Source organism: Aedes aegypti, chromosome 2, assembly GCF_002204515.2.
Source record: "Aedes aegypti strain LVP_AGWG chromosome 2, AaegL5.0 Primary Assembly, whole genome shotgun sequence".
NCBI lineage: Eukaryota > Metazoa > Arthropoda > Insecta > Diptera > Culicidae > Aedes > Aedes aegypti.
This window is the reverse complement of record NC_035108.1, coordinates 377,144,632-377,157,773: the sequence shown is the minus strand read 5'-3', so window position 1 is coordinate 377,157,773 and position 13,142 is coordinate 377,144,632. Positions and strand designations below refer to the sequence as shown.

At 38.8% G+C, this 13,142-nt stretch overlaps 1 protein-coding gene across 3 annotated transcripts in view; it reads right to left on the bottom strand.

Moving 5' to 3' along the window:
• LOC5565305 (trissin receptor) overlaps positions 1–13,142 on the bottom strand; it is a 307,255-nt gene that overhangs the window by 223,679 nt on the left and 70,434 nt on the right. The gene's annotated exons all lie outside the window — the stretch shown is intronic.

The window sequence follows — 13,142 nt, the reverse complement described above, 5'->3', positions numbered from 1 at the left end:
GTCGGGTTCGGGTTTGAAAAAAGTGAAACCCGACCATCTCTAGTAAATATACTTTCATAGCTGCCTGTTTGCCTTTTCAATGCTCTGAACAGCAAGTTAATATGCTCCAAACTGACTTGCGAAAATTTACTCGCAATAAGTCAAAATTTGTTGTCATTGGTGACTTTAATGCCAAACATCGGTCATGGAATAATTCTCAAAGTAATTCCAACGGCAGAATTTTATTTGATGAGTGCTCTTCGGGATATTTCTCAATTAAATACCCTGATAGCCCTACATGTTTTTCCTCTCCTAGAAATCCATCTACGATTGATTTGGGGGATTTTTTTTTTATTATCGGACAATTTGGGCCGGAGGTTCTCCGATTGGCATGACATTTTCACCAGAGGTAGAGCTCGTGGATACATGACCAAAAGTGAAATTCAAAAAAAATATAGTGGCTTATTTTCCCGGAAAACTCTAGATGAATTTTCACGATTTTTCTATATACCTCAAACTTTGAAAATTCATATCTCCTGAACTATGCATCGTAGAACAAAAGTTTTTTAGTGAAATCGAAAGGAAATTTTCTCAGCAATCTATTAAAAATATAAAAAGAAAAACATTTCGCGGAAAATTTTTCACCATGGAGAAAATTGTCGGAAAAATAACGAAAAAACTATCGTCTGTATCATGAAAAATTTTCAAAAAAATAGTTTTTGTTTCATCAATCCATACTCTAACTTTCGTCTATAGACGCCAAAGTGGTATCTTTTACCGTTTAGGCGACAGAACTGAAAAACCGATGACCACCCGCACGCTTCCCATAGGAAAATGTGTTCTATTGTGGGCCTCATAACCGAGCGCTAACGGCGGCAGTAATATACACGCATTGTAAGTGTAACGCAGTAAACCACCCTTTCCTTTCCAGTCAGAAGAAGCTTTTCGTCAATCGGAGCACTTTCCTTTGGTCTTTTGGGTGTTTTGTATGTCCTTTATTCGTAACCTTTACTATTGAGACCAACAGACTTTAATTGAAAACGATCCAAACATTTAATAATATAGGTAACAGGAACTGACCCTCAGCAAGCATGGGAAAATTCACTCACTCACCCGAACACCACCGATGAAAAATAGCAAAACATCTGCTGTTATCGAACATTCAGTGATAGCTGAACCGTCTTAGGCGGAGTGTAGCATGAAAGCGTCGAAATCGATTGTGTAAAAGCGACAATCGGAAGGAACGCGAAGAGAAGTGAATACCAATACACTTGTATCTGCGAGGCACGAGTTAATGCACTTAGCATCCATTCGCCGAATGCATTGAACTGACTGAGAGGATTCCTACTCACTAAATCATTCCGTGGTGTGGGCTGCCAGTCAGTGAACGCTCATTAGCACTCAAACTCAAACCCGAATGCCATTCGAACGGAATCAGAATGTAAGCAATCATTCCTGGACAAACATTTCAAAAGGGCACATCGACATTGGTAAACATTGGCTTTGCAAGCCGCTGTTGAACCCAATTCAACTCGATCACACTCACCAATACCACTATCAGGAAGAGCTAACACCAATCTTTCTAATAGTGGGGTTAGTTTGCGTGGGCGGGCTAAAAAGGGCTCAACAGCAACGTTTCTGAAAAAAGGCTCAAGACCTCTTGGGCCCTTTTCAAATGTTTGTCCTTTGTCCGAATTTTGGTATTGCATTCGACTGATCAGATGCCGTTTTTTATTTCGCTTAATGCTCGCCGAAGAAGCAGAATGGACACTGGAAATTGAAACGTTCTGCTTGGTTAAAAAAACGGCTTTCTCGCTCCCGACTGTGCGTGGAAGCGAGTGAGGGAAACACAATAACTGAGTGAGTGTTTCCCATGCCTGACCCTCAGTATCATATAGCTGCCAAGCAAAAAGGATGTTTGTGCATACATAAAGTGCTATTTGTAATTTTCTTGCTTTTTTCAAATATTATTCAATTTATCAAATAATTCGATAATTAACTAAAAGCGCGTGAATAAATTTTCAGTTTTGTTTTCTATACAAAGTGATATATTTGATATAAATTCTGATTGTTCCTTGGAAGAATATAGTATAGTATTTGCATGTATAAACAACTGTATAACAGTCAGGGACGCTATCTATTGTTCCATTGATGGCTGCTGTGGAATATTCCACTGCCAGTCTGCGTGCAGCCTCTACAGTTGGCGCCAATCCAACAGCGCGCCAAACTGTATTGAGAAGCGTACGCGCGTAATGAATAATTATTGTATGTTTTGTCTGGCCGTATCGTGCGCCTATATAAGGCGCACCCATTGAATTTGTAAGGATGTAGTTTCTTTCGTTTCTCCTCCGAGTGGTAATAAATCTGTTAAAGTGAAGCCGTTCCCTTGATTTGCCGTCCACTGTATCGTAAAAGACACAACGTAGGAAAGACGTCCTGGCCGAAACAACATATTAACAATATATTCATAAGTTTTCAAAGAAAGTGGATCTTGAGATTTGATCCTTCAAACGTTACCATAATGATTGATTGTAACAAGAACTTCCCGTGTGGCTTTCATAGAGGCTTTCATGTTAGCTTTAATACTAAATAACGTGCTGATGAAGGGCACACAAAACACCCAACTGACCAATAGAGAGTGGTCCGATTGACGAAAAGCTTCTTCTGACTGGAAAGGGAAGGATGGTTTACTGTGTTACACTTACAATGCGTGTATATTACTGCCGCCGTTTGCGCTCGGTTATGAGGCCCACAATACAACACATTTTCCTATGGGAAGCGTGCGGGTGGTCATCGGTTTTTCAATTCTGTTGCCTAAACGGTAAAAGATACCACTTTGGCGTCTATTGACGAAAGTTAGAGTATGGATTGATGAAACAAAAACTATTTTTTTGAAAATTTTTCATGATACAGACGATAGTTTTTTCGTTATTTTTCCGACAATTTTCTCCATGGTGAAAAATTTTAGGAGAAATGTTTTTCTTTTTATAATTTTGATAGATTGCTGAGAAAATTTCCTTTCGATTTCACTAAAAAACTTTTGTTCTACAATGCATAGTTCAGGAGATATGAATTTTCAAAGTTTGAGCTATATAGAGAAATCGTGAAAATTCATCTAGAGTTTTCCGGGAAAATAGGCCACTATATTTTTTTTGAATTTCACTTTTGGTCATAAATCCACGAGATCCAGCTCTGGTGAAAATGTCATTCCAATCGGAGAACCTCCGGCCCAAACCTGTCCGATAATTTAAAAAAATGCCCTTTGGTCTTAACCGACTCTAGTCATCTTTGTAGCCAATTAGTTACTCATGCTGATTTTGATTCTGATCATGTCCCTGTTACATTTCAAATATCCCATGAAGCGATTCTCAATCCTATCAGCTCCACTTTTAATTATTTACGAGCTGATTGGAATATATATGAAACGTATGTTGACTCTAATCTTGATGTTAACATTTCTTTAGATACTAAACTTGATATTGACAATGCTCTTGAAACTTTAACAAAATCCATTGTTGAAGCCAGGAGCATTGCAATTCCAAAATGTGAAGTAAAATTTGAATCCGTGATTGTAGACAATGATCTTAAACTCTTGATCCGTCTTAAAAACGTGAGGAGAAGGCAATTTCAACGCACTCGCGATCCTGCTATGAAAATGATACGACAGGATTTGCAGAAAGAAATCAAGAAACGTTTTGCAGATTTAAGAAACAAAAATTTTGAAAACAAAATTTCTCAATCGGACCCTGGCTTCAAGCCATTTTGGAAATTATCTAAAATCTTGAAAAAACCTCAGAAGCCAATACCGGCATTGAAAGAGGAAAACAAATTATTACTAACTAATTGCGAAAAAGCTCAAAAACTTGCTATGCAGTTTGAAAGTGCGCACAATTTTAATTAAGAACTTACTAGTCCAATTGAAAATCAAGTTACTCAGGACTTCTAAAATATTCTCAATCAAGAGAACGTTTTCGAAAATGCCTGTGAGACTGCTTTGGAAGAAGTGAGAACTATTATTAAAAAAAATCAAAAATATGAAAGCCCCTGGCGATGATGGAATTTTTTTGATTGAAACTTCCAGAAAGTATCTTATCATTTTTAGTTGATGTATTTTACAAATGTTTTCAATGAGCATATTTTCCTGACAAATGGAAAAATGCTAAGGTTGTTCCAATTTTAAAACCAGACAAAAATCCTGCTTCTAGCTATCGTCCAATCAGTTTGCTTTCCTCCATCAGAAAACTTCTTGAAAAGGTTATTTTGAACAGAATGATGGCCCACATCAACGAAAATTCAATTTTTGCCAATGAACAGTTCGGATTCCGCAATGGACATTCGACCACTCATCAACTTTTATGTGTAACAAATTCGATCCGTTCCAACAAAACTGAAAGCTACTCTACTGGTCTTGCTCTTCTAGACATAGAAAAAGCATTCGACAGTGTTTGGCATGAAGGTTTGATTGTTAAATTGAAGTTTTTTAATGTTCCAACATACATTGTTAGAATAATTCAAAGTTATCTGTCAAATCGTACACTTCAGGTTAATTATCAGAACTCCAGATCTGAAAGACTTCCTGTAAGAGCTGGTGTTCCCCAAGGCAGTATTTTGGGACCAATATTATACAATATTTTCACATTTGACTTACCTGAGTTACCTCAGGGATGTCAAAAATCTTTGTTTGCGGATGACACAGGCCTCTCCGCCAAAGGACGAAGCCTGCGTGTCATCTGTAGTCGATTGTAAAAAAAGTTTGGACATTTTTTCTTCATACTTGCAAAAATGGAAGATTTCTCCTAATGCTTCCAAAACTCAACTAATAATATTCCCACATAAACCAAAAGCTCTTTATTTGAAACCTTCAAGTAGACATGTTGTCACGATGAGCGGGGTTCCAAAAAATTGGTCAGATAAAGTTGAGTATCTAGGGCTCATGCTAGATAAGAATTTAACTTTCAAAAATCACATTGAGGGCATTCAAGCCAAATGTAACAAATATGTAAAATGTCTCTATCCACTTATTAATAGAAAATCAAAACTTTGTCTTAAGAACAAGCTTTTGATATTCAAACAAATTTTCAGGCTTGTCATGTTGAATGCTGTACCAATATGGACTAGCTGTTGTAAAACCAGGAAGAAAGCTCTGCAGAGAATTCAAAATAAAATTTTGAAAACACCTAGATATAAGAAATAATGAATGTAATGTTTGGAATGATACTAATAGAGGAATTAAAAAAAAACAGTTCGCTAAATCAATTGAATTTTCAATATTATTAGTGGTCATATCACTGGCGCCGCGTTTTTCAAACCTAGCTCGGAACAAGTGTCTCGCGAGTGCACCGAGAATAGTTCAACATTTGGTCCTGGCGAACCGGATTTTCCAGTTTAGAAATAGCTTGTTTGCAGTGTGCTTGACTTGGGTTCGATTCGGTCATCAAACTGCAGACTACAGTTGTGGCGTGGTTACGCCAATCAGGAAAGTGATTGTGATTGACCGGGCTAGTCGAAGAAGAAACGTGCCTTTGTTGGTGATTCCTTGCCGTCGCTGATGTGGATATTGGAATATAGGGAAAGTGTACCAGTTATGGCCATAGTGGTTCCGTATTTGACCATATGTGAAATTTTGATAACTTTCACATTTTAAATCTTTTTGAATGTTTTAACATCAAGATCTATCTTAAATCTAACTACTACAACACACACAAATTTTAAAAAATTGTAGACATGAAAGTAATCACATATGGCGAAATAGGGAACCACTATGTCTATAGCTGGTACACCTACCCTACGTGTGTACGAAGGTAGAAACATAGAATCTTTTGATGAGCATAAAGTTGCATGCAAGATTGTACCTTAAGGTGAAAGTTCATTGAGCACGTAAACATAATGTTGCCACCCACTCAAGCCACCCGCTTAAGCATCCTCTCGAGCCACCCAACAAGGCGGAGCACAATGTAATGTGCGTCGGCCAAACATAAATCATCATGTTCCATTATGTAGGCAGTATTACTTGCACACGTTCCATACAAAGGTATTATTGTCGATATGAATTCATCAACAACTTCATAAAAACTCAAAATCACAATTTATTTCATTTGGTAGTGAAATCATGTTTTTTGATCAAAATTATAAGCATTTTTCATACCATGCGTGTTTTGTTTACTTTTTTTGGCAGTTTTCTCCTCTCTTCTCTCGTTTCTCACGGACGGAGAAAGTTGCCATCAGTATGCATTTTAATTCTATACTCAATTGTACCCGAGGAGGAACAATTAACTCCCCAATAACTTTTGCATACCATTTTTTGGTATCATACCAAAATTAGGTATTGTTCAGTTGTCAATACCTCAATTTGGTATTATAATGGTATTGAAAAAAAACTTTAAAACAATTAAAAATACTTCATTGAGGTATTGAACAGCTATTGAGGTCTGCTGGAGGTATTGAACTACAATTGAAAAATTTCATTTTTATATGAAAATCCATCAAGTATTATTGAGGTATTACAATACCTGATCTAGTTATCAGTTTAGTGTTCATAGAATATGCTTGAGATATTATTTGAGGTATTTTACCTCTTATGCAGGGCTAATTCATACCTCATTCAGGTATGTAGTATTGGAAATTATCTGGTATGGAATACCTCAATTTGGTATTCAGTAGTTATTTTCTTCTGCTCGGGTACTGTATACAATCTATTATTCATTTTTGCTGTTAAATTGCGCTGTGCATTATTTTTCTCATGCGTGCAAAAATGTTTTGCAATACTTGTGACATTGTACACCTTTTGAGTGTTATAAAATTGTTAAGTGGGGAATCGCTCGTTGGAACTCCACTACATGGAATGACTCGGTGGTTGGAAAATATTCCTACTAAAAAACACTCGAATGTCAAGAGTAGATGTCAAACTAGCTTTGACGTCTGAGCACCGTTGCATTAACAAATGTGCCTGTATATGCCCGAAACGTGACGATTTTTTCTCCAGATGCGTGAACCAGTCAGAAGCATTTTCACCTGCTGTCGGTCGTTCCATCTAACGAATCGGATTTGCTAGATGGAAGGCAGTCGCGTTCCAACCAACGAATCCCTGCTGTACATTCTGAGCTTGGGGTACATAGTAAGACGGCTTTCTTGTCACTCCATATTTCCAATGGATTTGTGAAATATTTCAGATTAGATGGTGATGATCAGCTCAGTGGTCTTATTGGAGACGTTGTGCAGTTTAACGAGGTAGATAATGATTGAATAATCCCTGTTTTAGCTTGAGTTTACATGTTGTTTATAATTTATGTAAACGAATATTACACATTACTATTTCATGTATTTAATTCAGTGTGCGTTATTTGTTTGTCAGTGTACAATATATTTGACCTTGTAAGAATCTTTTGAGCGTGCTCAAAATTTACAGTTGGTTCGAATTTAATCGCGTGGTCGAGAAGTCAGTTTAGTGAAGGATTTTGTAGCAAACGGATTTGTGTGTTCGGTTGATGGCGGAATCAGTCTAAAGTTAAGTGTGATGATGGTTCCGAATACTGCAAGCCCGTGTAGAAACCAACATTGTTCATAATCTTCCGAAAGATCACTGGGTACGCATGAATACCTGAAGTATAAGTTCTTGTATAACCTAAAACGGTCGGTATACAGGTATAAGTGTTGTTCATAATCTTTCGAGCGATCAGAAGTTACGCTTAATGATCAAAAGTTTAGTTCCTACGAAGTTCATAGCTGACATAGGTTTACACAAACTTTGTAAAATAAGTCTTGTTTGTTGTCTATATGTTCACGAATTTTCAAACAAACTGAATTTCAGCATAGCATAGCATAGACTGACTGTACATGTCAATGGCTGCTACTCCGTGATTGATCAGAACTGGTAAGAATTGCACTACGATCCAAATGAATAAGGGATGGGAGTGTCCGCTTATTCTCGAAGTACAATTTTAGCAGCTCTAATATTATTGATCAATAACGGCGCCGGCCAAGTCCTTACAGTCAGTTGGGATGGAGAAGGAATGGTAGGGTGTAATGATTGTTGCTACTAGAGACCGAGAATACCTCTGCATCTCCACAATTACTACGGGAAGGGTTTTTTTAGTGAGGGAGGAAAAGATCTGGGAGTCACCAATGGTCAGTGATGCGATCCATGGATAAGGAGGAAAAATACAATTTAAAGCTAGTTTTGCATTTTTTCTCGAGAAGTTTTTGGTAGAAGATTATCTAGCTCTGATAGTTGGTATGTGCATAAGCACCCTATTCGACCTGATGCAAAGTGCTCTTCAGGTAGTCGAGAGTTGGTGTCGCCAATATGGCCTTTCGGTTAACCCGAATAAAACATCTATTGTTCTTTTTACGGAAAGACGAAACCGCGATGGAATTCGACCTTTACGTCTTTTTGGCACTGAGATTAATGTGACTGATCAAGTAAAGTATGTCGGAGTCATTCTAGATTCCAAACTTTTATGGACAGCTCACATTGATTTCAGAGTCAAAAAAGCTTGTATGGCCTTCGGTCAATGCCGGCGAACCTTTGGTAAAACTTGGGGCCTCAAACCCAAATATATCAAATGGATTTACACAACAGTTGTTCGACCAATATTGGCATATGGATGTCTTGTGTGGTGGCAAAAGGGCGAAGTGAGAACAATCCAATCAAAATTGGGCCATCTCCAAAGGATGTGCTTGATAGCGATGTCTGGTGCGTTCTCTACAACTCCCACAGCGGCGCTCGAGGCCCTTTTCGACGTTGCGCCACTACACATATATCTTAAACAAGAAGCACTTTCTTGCTCTTACCGTTTATGGGTACTGGATCTACTGGAGAAAAATCCAGTGAATCGTAGATCTACACACACTTCGTTGTTTCCACTTTTGGTGAATTGGGACAAAATTGTCCTTGCTCCAAGTGATCTCACAATTGCTTGTAACTTTCCTTACAGGACATTTACCACACAATTCCCTTCACGGGAAGAGTGGACGTCTGGCTATTTGGAAAGAAGTATATCAAACAATATAGTATGTTACACTGATGGCTCCCTTCTTGAAGGTAGAGCTGGTGCAGGAGTATATTCTCGTGAGCTAAGGCTGAATCAGTTTTACTCACTTGGTGGAAACTGCACCGTTTTTCAGGTGGAAATATTTGCTCTTATGTGTGGAGTGCAATCAGCACTTCAACAGCGCGTAATGGGTAAAGTCATATACTTCTGTTCAGATAGTCAGGCTGCTATAAAAGCTCTCGCTTCGGCCAACTCAAGGTCGAAGCTTGTTATCGCATGTCGAACTCAAATTGAGGAACTGAATTCAGTCAACTCTGTAAACCTTGTATGGGTACCTGGCCATTCTTCCATCGCTGGAAATGAATTGGCTGATGAGCTAGCTCGCGATGGAGCATCGCATGACTTCATTGGCCCTGAGTCGGCTATTCCAATTTCGAAGTGTTGGGTGAAGCTTCAGATAAACTCTTGGGCGGCAACTCAGCACAAGCAATATTGGAATAGTTTGGAGTCGTGTCGTCAAACAAAATTGTATATTACTGAGCCATCTCCAAAGGTGGCGAAGTATTTAACAAATCTGTCAAAGCAGAATTGCAGTCTCTTGGTCAGAGCGTTGACAGGCCACTGCCGACTCAACTATCACATGGCAAATATTCAGCGTGCTGACTCATTTGTGTGTGATAGTTGTGACTCCGATTATGGAACTTCGTATCACCTGATATGTAACTGTCCAGTTTTTGCGCAAATGCGATTCCAAATACTTGGTAAACACTTATTAAGTGAAACTGAATACAGAAGCCTGAATCTTCAGGACATTCTGTTGTTCTTAACCCGCTGTGGTAATGAGCTATAGGCTCTCTTTACGCTCATGCGTTTTGCAGTGCCCTTTTTAGGGCGCTGTTCGAACCCATTGTGGTATGGAGCTACATGCTCTCATTTCGCTTATGCGATCTTCCCTCTTCAAGGGACCCCACTCCTATTTCCTCCCATCTTTCCCTTCCCTTTGCTCTCCCATCGGGTAGATGATGAAATAGGCTCAAATATGGCGATGGCACAAATCTCCCAACTGGTGGGGAACGTGTCTTTGGAGCCGGCCTTCTGATACCTGATACCTTGTTTGTTGTCTATATGTTCACGAATTTTCAAACAAACTGAATTTCAGCATAGCATAGCATAGACTGACTGTACATGTCAATGGCTGCTACTCCGTGATTGATCAGAACTGGTAAGAATTGCACTACGATCCAAATGAATAAGGGATGGGAGTGTCCGCTTATTCTCGAAGTACAATTTTAGCAGCTCTAATATTATTGATCAATAACGGCGCCGGCCAAGTCCTTACAGTCAGTTGGGATGGAGAAGGAATGGTAGGGTGTAATGATTGTTGCTACTAGAGACCGAGAATACCTCTGCATCTCCACAATTACTACGGGAAGGGTTTTTTTAGTGAGGGAGGAAAAGATCTGGGAGTCACCAATGGTCAGTGATGCGATCCATGGATAAGGAGGAAAAATACAATTTAAAGCTAGTTTTGCATTTTTTCTCGAGAAGTTTTTGGTAGAAGACTTAAAAAAAATACGTCAGCATCCATAATGTCGAACCATTCAAAAGATGTTTTTAGTAATGTTAAAGAGAGAAAATATATGTTAATTGGAATTATATATAACAGGCATAATGCCGACACTTGCAGTGACGAACCATACAAAGTTTGTATGAATATTACTTAAAATTAACGCTGTCATGAGAAAATGTGTCATTATAAGCATGAAACGAGCTCACCAATTGGTAATCCATCCTCGACTTAACACGGATATCTTTTCGCCCTCACACAACGCAAACCGTAGAACTTCTCAGTGTCCCGAAAACGAATCGTCTTGTTTGGGCTCTCCGATGCACTGCCCAGCAGACACGCGAAACGAAACACAACTCCCGGCGTCCCGAAAACGTACCGTCTTGTTTGGGCTTTTCGAAGTACTGCCCAGCAGAGAAGCGAAACGAAACACCTTTTCAAACAAACTGAATGTCATGTCAAAAACTCCAGTTACGAAATAAAAATTATTTTTAGGTAATAATTCCATACCAGATTTAGTGGAAATGCATTTCGGACAAACAGCATAACATCGAAGCGATTACCTTCGCTACCTTAGTACTAGAACTGCGATATCAGCACTGGCAGCTCCTGGAGTACATGTTTCATTCATCACGCCAGCCATACGTGGTTTTCTCCGTCAAACGGTGCACACTGATGGCTGAAGTGCACCACATCTGAATGCATGTTTAGGTACCTACCTTCAAGTGAGGGTACTTGACGAAGGAATGCTCTCCCCAAAGGTACTGAGGCTGTGCACAGAGGGGACACGGTAATGCGATCAACGAGTCGAACATCGTAATCCATTCGGCGGCACTTGAGATGGAAAATATACTGCCTGAATGGGAAATCCACAAATGGCGGTGCGGATTAGTTTATCGGGAGCTAGTTGAAATCCATGTAGGCAAATATGTGGAATGATTTACAAGCACTCGATTTGATTGGTAATGGATTCCACTGAATATGCATGTTATTTTGAATCTAATTGCGGTATTTAACCTAGTACACTTTTGGAGGCGGTAAAAGCGTAGCTATTCAGCAATACCATGTTGAGAGACGTGGGCTCGAATCCGGATGAATGAGGAACTTTCGCATTGTGAATTTTCTCAAATTCCCAGGGCATAGAGTATCTTCGTGTTTGCTGCACAATATACGATTGCAAAAATGCGTCAATTGACAAAGAAAGCTCTCAGTTAATAACTGCGGTAGTGCTTATAAGAACAGCTGAAAAGCGAAGAAAATAATGGACAGAAACTAGTTCTCCAAAATTATCATATTCGATATGGATATTAACCCGTATAGGCATGAGTGAAAGCAAAAATACTAAAACCCTTACCACTCAGCGAATACTTAACGGATTCAAATATTTTTTTGTAAGCATACTGGCCCACATATCTAGTTTTTAAAAGTTATTGCGGTGGGTTACTGGGTCAAGTCGGGTAGAAAAAAGCGTTTTTTGGGACATGCAATTTTTGGGACATTATTTATTTCCAATGGCAATCATTTAAATTTACATAAATCATTAAGATCTGATATTCAACACTATAAATTAAGAGTTTTGTACCGTTTAGAGTGTACCAAATGCGGCCTCTCGAATTTAATGTCCTGAAGAACCGGCTCTAGATTTGTTAGGTACTAAACCGTTTGAAATCTGTAAAAGTATAAAATGCATTCCCATAAGCTTGACACAGATGTTAAAATACAAATGGTGCACTTTATCACAAATTTGAGGCATTCTGGGGACCCGAAAATAATCATTTGTAGGATCAATCAAATGTAGTTGATATAATTGTTCAATTCAATCGATTATCAGAAGGTTTATGCTGATGCTTTTTTCTTAAAACTTCTTGATATAGTGGCCACATTCTGGCCGATCCTGGAAATTATCTCTGACTTGAAATTTGCCTACCTTCAGGGGCACAGAAGCACAGAACCCTTGTCGCCCGACCTGACCCAGTGATCCACTGCAATAACTCCAGCCACATGAACATTCCCGTGATCCTTTGACCACTTTTAGAGACTAGATGTGTGTACGAGTATACTGACAAAAAATAATTGAAATCCGTTAAGTATTCGCTGAGCGGTGAGAATTTTAGTAATTTTTCTTTCATTTAGGCCTATACGGGTTAATCCTTATACAATGGATTGTGTCTAAAATCTACGCTATAAGAGGAATCGGAATTTTCATTAATACAACCTTTTTTCGTAGCATGAAGCAATTCTGAAATAAATACTCTTGAAATCAAGATTGCTGAAATGTGTTTTGCAGTTCAGCTTTTGCATTTTAATGGGAGAGATAAAAAAAACGAAATGCAACTCCCTTAATGAGGAAATGAGCTTCACGAAGGAACAATTCCAACTAATGATGATATTCTTCCCAGGAATGAATCCCACTCCTGCCCCTCTACCGCCAATTGAGCGTGCACTATCCGACAAGAGGGAAACGATGGAAAACCACTAATTGTTCGTCGGATTGCATTCCCGGTAGCTCTAGCTCGTTGATAAGGGCACCCCGCTTGAATGAAAACCGGTTGAGTTGTGTTTCAGAAGCAACAATTATGGCAAAATTGTTCTTTCTTCAGCACCAT